The 11008-nt window shown below is 45.6% G+C and overlaps 2 non-coding genes across 2 annotated transcripts; one reads left to right on the top strand and one right to left on the bottom strand.

Moving 5' to 3' along the window:
• Positions 1 to 4457: 4457 nt before the first annotated feature.
• On the bottom strand, positions 4458 to 4531 carry TRNAV-AAC. The gene has a single exon. It is a non-coding gene; the product is annotated as a tRNA-Val (tRNA).
• Positions 4532 to 8495: 3964 nt separating this feature from the next.
• TRNAP-CGG lies at positions 8496 to 8567 on the top strand. The gene has a single exon. It is a non-coding gene; the product is annotated as a tRNA-Pro (tRNA).
• Positions 8568 to 11008: the final 2441 nt, after the last annotated feature.

Below are 11008 nucleotides of genomic sequence, written 5' to 3'. Positions count from 1 at the left end.
ACGGCTCCAAGGCGCATTCCTCCCGTGAAGACAAGGAGGAGGAAGAAGAGACCTCTCCCCCTCCAGTGGGGGAGAGAAGAAACGGAAGGCCGCCCTCACTGGGGAGGCCAAAGGGTCCAAGAAGGGGAAAACCCTTCCTCCGGACTACTCCACCACCGCTGATGACAACGGAGAGGATTGGCCGCTCAGGGCCAAGCCCCTGGCGAAATCGTAAGTATCCGGATACCAGAGTAATTCATAGTATTCCTTTATTGCACAGCTTTCCCTTATGTCGAATATGATTATGCAGCCCACCCAAAGACCGGCTCGACACGTCGTCGAGCGGTTCACTGGACTCGTAGGATGTGAATTCGCTTCCGGCGGCTACCTCCCCCCGCCCTACGGACGACGCTGAAGTGTTGTCCCAACAGGTTCCAAGCCAGGAGGAGGTGGTCCTAGAGGCGCCGCAGGCGACCTCCCGGACTCCAGGAGTAAAGGGGATAAAACCCCCCAGGGCTCCAAGTCTGGCTCTAGGCCGGACACTGCTCCAGAACCTTCAAAGGTTCCAGAGTCCGGCGGGCGACCTCCTTCCAAGAGGAGCAAGCCCACCGTGTCGGTGACCCCCGTCCAACCGGAGGCTCCAGACAATCTGTTGGAGGTGCTCAAAGGCGCCTCAATCGACGAGGAGCACCGCACCATTATGAGTGTGGTGGTCCAGAAGGTTCAGTCCGCCAAGAGTGGACTGACTGAAGCTTGTGCTAGCCTTTTAACAGGCTTTGAGGTAAGTAAAGAATGTGTAAATAATATTACCGCATAGACAGTAGCCCCTGATGCTCTGTTTGGCGTTCGGAAGAAAAGCCGAATAGAGGATCAAATAAAATTCGCAGGAGTCTAACAAAAAGGAGTCAATATGCGTATGCAGGCTTCTCTGCTGGCGTCCGCCGCACTGACTGCGGAAGTGGACACGCTAAAGCAGAACCTCGAGCAGTCCGAGCAAGAGCTCGGGCGTGCCAAGAAGCAGCTCGAGGACAAGGAAGGTAAGAAATACCTTGTTTAAATATATATTAAAAAGGTGCAATTGCAAAAAATGATAGGATCATCGTGGCTATTGTAGGGGCCACGTCTGAGGTGGCGACCCTTAAGCAAGCGCTACTCGAGGCCGAGAAGAAGGCGGCCACGGAGCGCACCGAGCGGGAGAAGTATGAGGCCCAGGTTGGCAAGGTGCGGCAAGAGCTCCAGGCTCTCATGAAAAAGCATGAGAGTTTGGAGCTTGACTCAAAGACGTGAGCGTCCGAGCTCGCGGTGGCTATTAAAAATGCCAAGTCTGCCAAGGCCGAATCCCAGAAGACCATCCAGGAGTTGGATGCGGTGAAAAAGATAGCGGTGGGTAAGGCATTCTTTATGCAAAGCAAACACATAAACGTGAGTTACTTGTTACTTACCCGAATCCAGGAGCGTTCACAGATCTTCCCCGTAGCGTGTCCGATGCCGCCGCATTCTATCGAGCCGAGGAGGGCAGCTCGACCGAGAAGGTGTTCTGGTCTCAGTATGCTGAGGCCGGACACCCCGTGCCCCTGAGCGACCAGCTGAAGCAACTGGTCGAGCTCCACAAGGCGGCCGAACAGGCCATGAAGGGCTTCATAGTTCGGCTATGGCCTGGAGAGGTTCTGCCTGGGAGCTATTTTGGGCTGGTGCGGCGGCTGGTGGGGGCCTGTCCAAGGCTCGAAGTCATCAAGCGCTCCGTATGCATTGAAGGTGCCCGTGGGGCCCTTGCCTATGCTAAGGTGCACTGGGGCAAGCTGGATGCTGAGAAGCTTGTGAAGGACGGGCCACCGCCGGGGAAAGAGCATCGCAAGCCCGAGAATTATTATAAGGATGTTCTGAAGGGTGCCTGCCTTATGGCGGATGAATGTTCCAGGGATGTAATTTTTTTAGTAAAACTCGCTCATTTTGTCTTGTGCGCTGAAAACTTGTTCATATGCGCTAAGCAATGCTGTTGGAATTTAAAATATTACCTTCTGTGTGGTTGTTTATCAATTCTGAGAGATGGCGAGTCGTCGACTTCTGCCCCCGTGCCGCTAGTGCTGGGGTGTTCGGGGATAAACCTGAGCGCTCTTTTTCCCATGTTTGGGTCCTTCGAGGGAGGCGCTCAGCACAACGAACAAGGCAATCGGACTATAATGCGTGAACACTCTTACTTAGCCATAGAATTCTATAATTTTAAATTTCGGCGAAGCCCCTAGTATTCGGAAGACCGAGTTCGGGGCGCTATCCACGCCTTGGTTGGACAGAGCCGACTCCTCGCTCCAAGCGGCATAAGTCTTTAGGGACTCGAAAAACCTCTCGAACAGCGACCAGCTCTCGCTTCATCATGACAGTCAGTTTTAGCTTTTCTCTACTGAGGTGCTCGACCCAGCTCAACTAGGGCACAATCGCAGTAGTTCTCCTAGTGCTACCTTAGCCGACATAGCGGAACGTAAGGCACCAAAACATAGGAGCCGGGCAAACCCAACTATTGACCCAAGACATGATTCGGAGCCGATGCATATAATGCTATAAGTTCGGGGTGCAGAGCACTTGTTAAGGAGAATAGCAGTAGCGCTCGGAGGGGATGAGCGCTACTGCTAAGTGTAAGCACGCAAAACTACATTGTTTGTCAATGCAAAAATACGTTGGCCATCAATGATCTTTTTGTGTACAATCTGAATTATCAATGTGAGTCCTCTCTGGTAGGAACCGGAGAAGACTCATATTGCGGCCACAAATTCTACACATAGAGTTCAGTGAAGACCAAGTGGTTGTGATAGTTTGAGAAGTAACATATTTAAAGTGGTAAACAGCCTGCTCGCGGAGCGAGGTGGGACTAAACTTGTGGGCTGAACTAGCAGTAGCGAGTTTTATAGAAGTGCGCTGCTGCTAACATCTATAGCAGTAGCGCGGTACACTGTATGGCGCTACTGCTATAACTAGCTGGACGACGAGGTCATGACAATTAGAGCAGTAGCGCGGTTTAGAGATGACGCACTACTGTTATTTTTCTTTCAGCAGCGCGTTCTTCTAGCATGCGTTGCTGCTAAATAGCAGTAGCTTCGTATTTTGAAGAGCACTGCTGGAAATATTCTGTGTATAAGGTTTCCCTAGTAGTGAATGGTTGTGATAGTTGGGGAAATAACATATTTAAGGTGGTGAAAACCCTGTTAGCGGAGTGAGGTGAGACTAAAAAACCGCTGCAGAAAGAATCAACTAAAAACCTCTAATACCGGTTTGTGGCATTGAACCGGTACTAAAGATGCTGGTGGGCCCCAGCCTGACCATAGTGTGCCATAGCCTCTTTAGTACCGGTTCATGGCACGAACCGGTACTAAAGGTTCGCCACGAACCGGTACTAATGATCTCCGTTCGCCTAGCCGTTGGAACCGGCACTAATGGTCTTCACATTAGGCCCTTTTTCTACTAGTGGTTGTTTTCCTAAAACAATAGTTATAAATAATAATCAAATAATCAAACTTTGATTAGACCTAACGTTACTGTATCATAGTTATAACAACTGAAATAGTCATATTATACGCATGGTAGTGAACTGAACCTCAAGTCCACTATAGTTTGGTTTCCTGTTCACACGACTTCCCCTCTGAAGTCTCTTTGTTTTAACATGTACAGGATTCAGTTTCAAGAGGCGGTGGGGAACTTCAGTTTTAACATGTACCGTCCCGTGAGCATTCAGGAATGCAAGTGTGAAAGAAAGCCTTTTGCTTCCCTTTCTTCTGGAGGAATCTTATAAATTTGCAACACAAATCTGTTGAGATGTGTAGATTGAATACTCTGCTTACTGTAATAATTTTATTTACCGTAGAATTTGTGGAAAAGAAGAACATCATCTTACTATGGCTGGGTTATTGCGAACCGTAGTTTTGTCCCACAATTTAGTTGGAAAGCCGCTAGGTGGCAAAGGATTAATAGAGAAAGTGTAATAAGCTGTAACACAAAGAGAAGGGATTGCGGGTTGCTGTGGGGTTGGATATATCTTTGGACAAACCTCTCCACTGTACAGCTGCATGTGGAGCATTTTTCATTGGATACTTGAGGCTGCATATTTACAAATTTTATCTAGATACTTGAGGCTATTTATATCCCAAAACCAGTAGGGCCTGGTATACTTATGAAACTTGTTGCCCGAGTGTTTCAACTTTCAAGAGATGTCAGGTTTGAGAGCCGAAGAGAGTTAGGGCTATTTGTAAGCTGGAAAAAGGGAAGACAGAGAAATTTCAGAGTTAGCATGTGATCTCCACAGTGGGCTGGCTGTGATCTCCAACTCCAGCGTCTCTCTTCTGTGAATGATTCTGAACTCCGGTGTCTCTCTTCTTTCATCTGATGCGAATTCATATAGTATATAGAGGTAAAAAGAACTCTCTTCTTTCATCTGATGCGAATTCATATAGTATATATAGAGGTAAAAAGAAAAAGTAGCAAAAAAATAATGGCTTCGCCCGGGTTTGAAACAGAGACCTTCAGTGTGTTAGACTAACGTGATAACCAACTACACCACGAAACCTTGCTGATATTTTTCCTATTTAGCACATATTGGATGCAAGGCTGATCTAATTGTTGACACGAGAGCTTTTCTACACACTTGCTTCTTCTTTTCCCGTGAGCATGTATATTTATTTCTTTAAGTGGTCAACATTAGAATGGTTCATATATTCATATCACATGCTTCTTACAGTCTATAATTTTTCTACCATATCTACCAGAAAGTATGATTCGGTACATATGACACATGCTTGTAATGATTTGGGACGAGTTGGCAAAAGAAACAAAAACTGAGATAAATTCCACTTTTACCCCATGTTTCACGTTTATGATAGATTTTACCCATTTTTTGAAAGAATCTCAATTTATACCCCCATTGATGCACTTTGTGCCACATTTTTCCCTCTGCCAATTTTTTTCATATTTTGTGCTGACTTGGCATGCCGTGTAGGCAGTTTGTTAATTTGTCCTGATTTTCATTCTGGGTTTATTTTTTTTGGGAAAAGCTTATCATCACCCGGCGGATCACAGCAGCAGCGTCCGCCACCTCCAATGCATGACACATGTTCAGTGAGGGCTCGTATACCGTCCTTCATTGAACGCGCTTTTGCAACAGAGGCTATGTTTCTGAAAATATGTGATGTTGCAATAGCTTACGACGGGTCTATGTTTTACAAAAAAATCTCGGTCGTGAAAATTTTCTGCAACCAGACCTCAGTTGCAAAAAAAAATTGCAACAAGATCTCAGTTGCAAAAAAATTTGCAACAATACATCTGCTACAAAAAATTTCTAAAACAAGATCTATATTTCAGAAATAATTCTGCAACAAGGCTTGTGTTGCGGTAGTGAAAGCGCGCTCAGCTCAGCTTGATGCGGTAAATCGGATGGCTCGCGACCCGGCTGATCTTTTTAAAAGATCAGCCGGCGGATGCGTAGCACGCCCCTTATTTTTTTTTGGCGTCGAATGGGTTTGCTCTCGGTTCCCCACTTAGTCACATTTTTCTATAACCCAACTTTATAAATAAAGCCAACCAACCAGTTCACAACAGACAAAGTTAAGAGGGTAACACAGCCAATAGACCAGGTCGCTAAACAGCCATAGCAGATAGAACAACAAAGTTTATGGTGCGCAGGCTAACAACCTTACAACCAAAAGCGTAATGCGTGAATAACAACAACACGACAACTGCGAAGAAGGAGCCTGCACTCTGGGAGACAGGAAGCTTACTGCAGATTTATCCGGCGAGATCAACACAGCTCCGTGGCGTCGATGTCGCGGCACTTAACCAATGACTTCCAGTGTTGCATTAGGATTAAAGATTTGAAAATAATGTCAACAGGTTTAGACGGGAACACATGCTCAATAGTAAATTTATCCTAGCTGTCCAAAGGGCGCAACTGGCAGCAGCGAAACCAAACCAGGACTGGCGTCTCTCTGACGACAATGAATTGACAAACGGCAGAAGCTGAGAGAAGGATCGAGGTGACCAGCTAACATCTAGCCATGACCAGATCGATGTAGCTCTAGATCAAGGACGTGAAGTCACAAGGAAAAATAGTATGGTCAGCATCGTCCACCCGAGAACAAAGAGAGCAATGAGCCGAATCCCTGCCATTACATTTTTACATTTTCTAATCTGATCCGCAGCTGGCAACTTGCCACGAATAGCTTCCTAGAGAAAGATTTTGATTTTCAATGAACACGAGCGCGCCAAATGTCATTAAACTTGGAAGAAGAAGAGCCAGTGATCATACGCTGATATAAAGACTTAACCGAAAACAAGCTAGAGGAAGTATGGGGCCAAATCACCGAATCCAACACCTCCGAGAGTGAAGGGAAGATGGCAGCGAGACGATGCCAGTCTTCCAACACTACAAGAGATAAGGAACCATGAAAGCCCATGTCCGAATTATTACTAGCCAAATCCGATGTGGAAATATCTAGATTGCCACAAAACAAAAATAAAACAGGGAAAGTAGATCAAAGGGGGGGGGGGGGGGAATTCCCAAGTCACCAGTCAAGCCAGAAATGCATCGATTGCCCATCATTAAAAACAAATTTCGCATGCGCATGAAAGTCTTCATTAACAACAATTTTCGGATGATCAAGAGAATATTCAATTCCATAAAGGGATGGAGAAGCGGGGCGGACATGAAAATTGGAGCACACAACCGATCCCAGGGGACTAGCACCAATCCCAGGCGCAGGAGGAACAGGAGCCAGATAAGCTTCCACTTCAACAACCCCATCCTTAGCCCCGCCACCATAGGAGCAAGGTTGGGATAGAGTTGTTTCAGAATAGGGCCAAGATCATCCCACTCCTTTTGGGATGAAGGCGGGCAAAGACTCACTCCACCCATACTTCCACCATTGTTCTGATCCTCATGAGTCGCAGGTAAAGCAACACTGGGAGCCTGACTCGCAGCCTGACCTTCAACACAGATGTTGATGCGAAAAGCTTTAGAATCAGGGAACACCTCAATGAGTCCACGAACACAATCCCGAGCCCAATCTAGAGTTCTAGACAAGGACTCTTCGTCAACAAAGATATGTTTACCAATGAGCTCTCGAAAAGCTAGCAAGCAAGGTTTGTTTCACATCTCCGGAGGAACATCATCAAGCAGCACACAAGTATCAATCGGATTGCCAAACAAACGATCAACATCAACAACCTCCTTCACCGAGACCACAAGCTGGTTCAAAGGCAGGGCGAAGCTCGTACATTTAGATAGCATCTTCGAACTTTCTTGCAAGGGAAAAATGACACCAAATTCGGTCTGTGAAATTGGCTGCAACTGCCAATCCCATCCCTCAAGCCCCATTCACGTAACTCATCTGCAATCATTTGAAGAGGCACACTAGCGGACTGTACGGAAATGACATCAACATTTCTGATGGGTGGTGCGGCCCACCACCCACCCCGAAGAAGCTGCATCCAGGGAGGCCGATACCATACTGCTTGACCATAGGCGGCTTCGAAAGGTTAATGCATCCAACAAAAAGATGACCTTCAAAGCGACAGATCAGGCAAAATGGACGAAACTGACGGTGTGACTGAAAGTGACCCGATCTATGGCAAGAAAAACACGTCAAGGTAGACGGACCAAAACTAGAAAACAAACCACCAGCAGACGCAACAAGACATGAGCTAGGATGGGGAAGAGGGAGGAGACCAACACTAGAGCCAATGGGAGCACCGGGAGAATAATGAGGTTGGAACTTGCAAAATTTGTTCAGCTGGTTGTTATTGTAAGAATTGTTCAAACCACCCGCGTGAGGATTGGATTTGAATTGACCAGGACCCGGACCAAATCCACGGCCAGCACCATTGCAGGAGGATCAGGCCAAGAGCCCGCGCCAACCGGGCAAGCCTCATCGAGACGAGGAGCTAGAGCACCCGACACATCAGCTTCCCAAGGATACAGAGCACAGGAGTCAAGAGGAAGAGGAAGCGCCATGAGGAAGTGCGCCGCCTCCAACCGTTCCTCCTCCAATGCCCCATGATCCTTACCCTTTTCCTCCTCGCATACTCTTGAAAATACCATAATGCATAGAATTTGCATCCTACGGTAAAGAATGCACACATACACTTTTGTTGCCTAGTCGGTGGCTTCAGTCTTACTATTGTATGACTTTGTAAGGTCTTGTGTGAATAATTAATAAAGTGGCTGCATGCATCGTCTAGATGCAGAGGCCGGGGTCCTTCTCCATTTCAAAAAAAAAAACAAGCAGGCAATTAGCGGCGAGGAACAACAACTTCAAAGCACACCCAGACCCAACCAGCGTACACAGATGCCTATTAATCTATTTAAGGCCCAAAAAAACTCAGAATTAAGCATGGCGAAATCTTCCATTCTCGGCTCGATTACGATGAATCAGTTTCAGGTCAAGCTGTTTTGACGAGATCTTCTAAAAGACAGAAAAAGAGAAGATGTTGCTTAACTTTATTTAAATAGTGCCGCTGCCTAATTAAGGCATGAAACAGGGCGTTTGGTCTAGTGGTACGATTCTCGCTTCGGGTGCGAGAGGTCCCGAGTTCGATTCTCGGAACGCCCCTGTTTTTTCTTGTCAGGGTTTGGTGTGGGCTGGGCTTTTCTACGAGCTGGAGCGCATGCACAGCACCTCAGAAAAAAAAGCAGATAGGCTGTTCTTTCTCAAAAAAAAAACATATAGGCTGTTGGGCTAACTGTCCTAATTATCAATCAACCGCGGAACCACTAGTACTTCGCCCAAAAAAGTTCCTTCTTGAAAAAACAAAACAAAATCTTCTCAAATAAAAAAGATAAACGTAATAAAGCAAATAAATAAATCTGCTAAACACAAAATTCCCACCCCAACCTCCCTAATGAGCATTATCTGAAGCCCAGGTGTTTTTGGAGCATATGCTAGTGTTTTTTAGGGACAAAGAGATTGTATTGATTAAATAATTGTCACATTACAATCCCGTAGGATGAGGTCTAAGATTTCATCAGGCCTCCATCCTAACCAAACTACCGTTCATTCCTCTAGACGACGGAGTTGCTCTTATTAACTAATACAATCTGCGTCCCAAATTACGTGTTGACAAGTAATTTGGAATGGAGAGAGTATTATCTATAAATATTAAAACAACGAGCCAACTCTATTTGCAGAACCATAAAATTTAGTCAAACAGAACAGGAACATTCAATTCAGTTAATTCAAAACCCTAAAATTCAGTCAAACAATACATAAGCATTCAGTTAATTCACAACCCTAAATTCAACACTTCAGTTAATTCAGTCAAATAGCATCATTCAATTAATTCAAGTTTCAAAAACATGTGCAACCCTAAATCAACAAACCCTAGTTTCCAAATCTGGAACCCTAGATTCAGGTATGTAGCTCACTTAGGGGAAAATTTGCAGTGGATGACTCGACCACCACCCCGCGGGAGACATTTTGCGCCGCTGACAATGGCTATGATGAACGGAATATGCTGGTGCCACGAAAATCTTCCTCCTCGCCATGGGTGCCTCCTGCCATGTCGCCCAGCCACGCTTCATGCTCTGTCCCCATCACACCCTCGACGATGGATCTAAAGCGGCCTTCGACCACTGGTAGAAAAAGGGCCTGTTGTCCCGGTTCGTAAGGGCCTTTTGTCCCGGTTCCTGAACCGGGACTAAAGGGTCGGTACTAATGCCCTGCCCCTTTAGTCCCGGCTCAATCCAGAACCGGGACTGATGGGCCTCCACGTGGCCTGTGTGCGGAGCCCAGGCAGGAGACCCTTTGGTCCCGGTTGGTGGCACCAACCGGGACCAATAGGCATCCACGCGTCAGCATTTCTGTGGCTGGGGTTTTTGTTTTTTTTTGAAGGGGGGGGGGGTTGGGGGTTTTGGGGGTTAATTTAGGTGTTTCATATATTGTGTTAGCTAGCTATAATTAATAGAGAGAAGTGTCCTCTCTTATGTCTGTGCTTGGTCGACGCTACCTACTATACATACGTATAGAGAGGACTAGACACGCTAGCTAGCTAGTAAGCAAACGAAGGAAACAGAAGATCGTCATGAACATATATGCATACAGAGAGAAGTGATATCGACCACCTCTCCTTCTCCGAGAGATTGTTCGAACAACAAGTTCTCGTATACCTATCCGACACTACCGGCTACATATATACAATAATTATCTCTTACAAATATAATCATACGGACTCATGGTCCACATAGTATTCTCCGTCTTCAGCGATCACGTGGTCAAGAAAGAATGCCGCCAATTCCTCTTGAATTGCTCGCATGCGAGCTGGTGCTAGGAGTTCATCCCGCTTCCGAAACATCTAATTTGAAGAAGGGGGTCAATACATATATATATATATATATATATATATATATGAATGAATGAAACTCAACACAAATGATGGTAATAAAATAAAATTGTGAATGTTGTTATTTACGTACTTCATATTGTTCGTCAGTGTAGCCCCGCTCACAGGTCGTGTGGCGGATGGACTCGCAAACGTAGTATCCACAGAAATCATTCCCTTTTTCCTGCCACAACCACTTTACAAGAAATAAAGGTCAATCAAACGGATAAGCAAGAATGCCAAATCAATAGGAGATGTGCGGAACATGCTACTATAGAGTTACTTGGTGTCTAAATTGCAGCTTCTTCGGAGTCCTGGAGCTTTTTTGGAGATTTTTTTCCAAAACCCTGCCAGACAAAGAAAACAATTACTTGATATATCAAGAAATGAACAAAGTTGCTGATATGGTGGATAATGATCGATTTAACTTACTTCTCGAGCATTGAGTTCATGTCCGCATAGTCCTGGAGATCTTTTCGTTTTGAGTCTAAGACAGTTACTAGTCCCTGCTCAAACTTAATCTCTAGGAGATATAGTGGTAACTGCACACACATGCATAACTCATCAATTACATTACTATAACCTTCACTAATATATATATATAAGGGAAACCGAATACGCACAAGACAGTAACACTCACTTGAAGTTGTAAGGAAAGAGTATTATATCTTGTTTT

This window comes from Triticum urartu, chromosome 5 (assembly GCF_003073215.2).
Source record: "Triticum urartu cultivar G1812 chromosome 5, Tu2.1, whole genome shotgun sequence".
Lineage (NCBI taxonomy): Eukaryota > Viridiplantae > Streptophyta > Magnoliopsida > Poales > Poaceae > Triticum > Triticum urartu.
The sequence above is the reverse complement of the archived record's forward strand: the minus strand, read 5'-3'. Positions and strand labels throughout refer to the sequence as shown.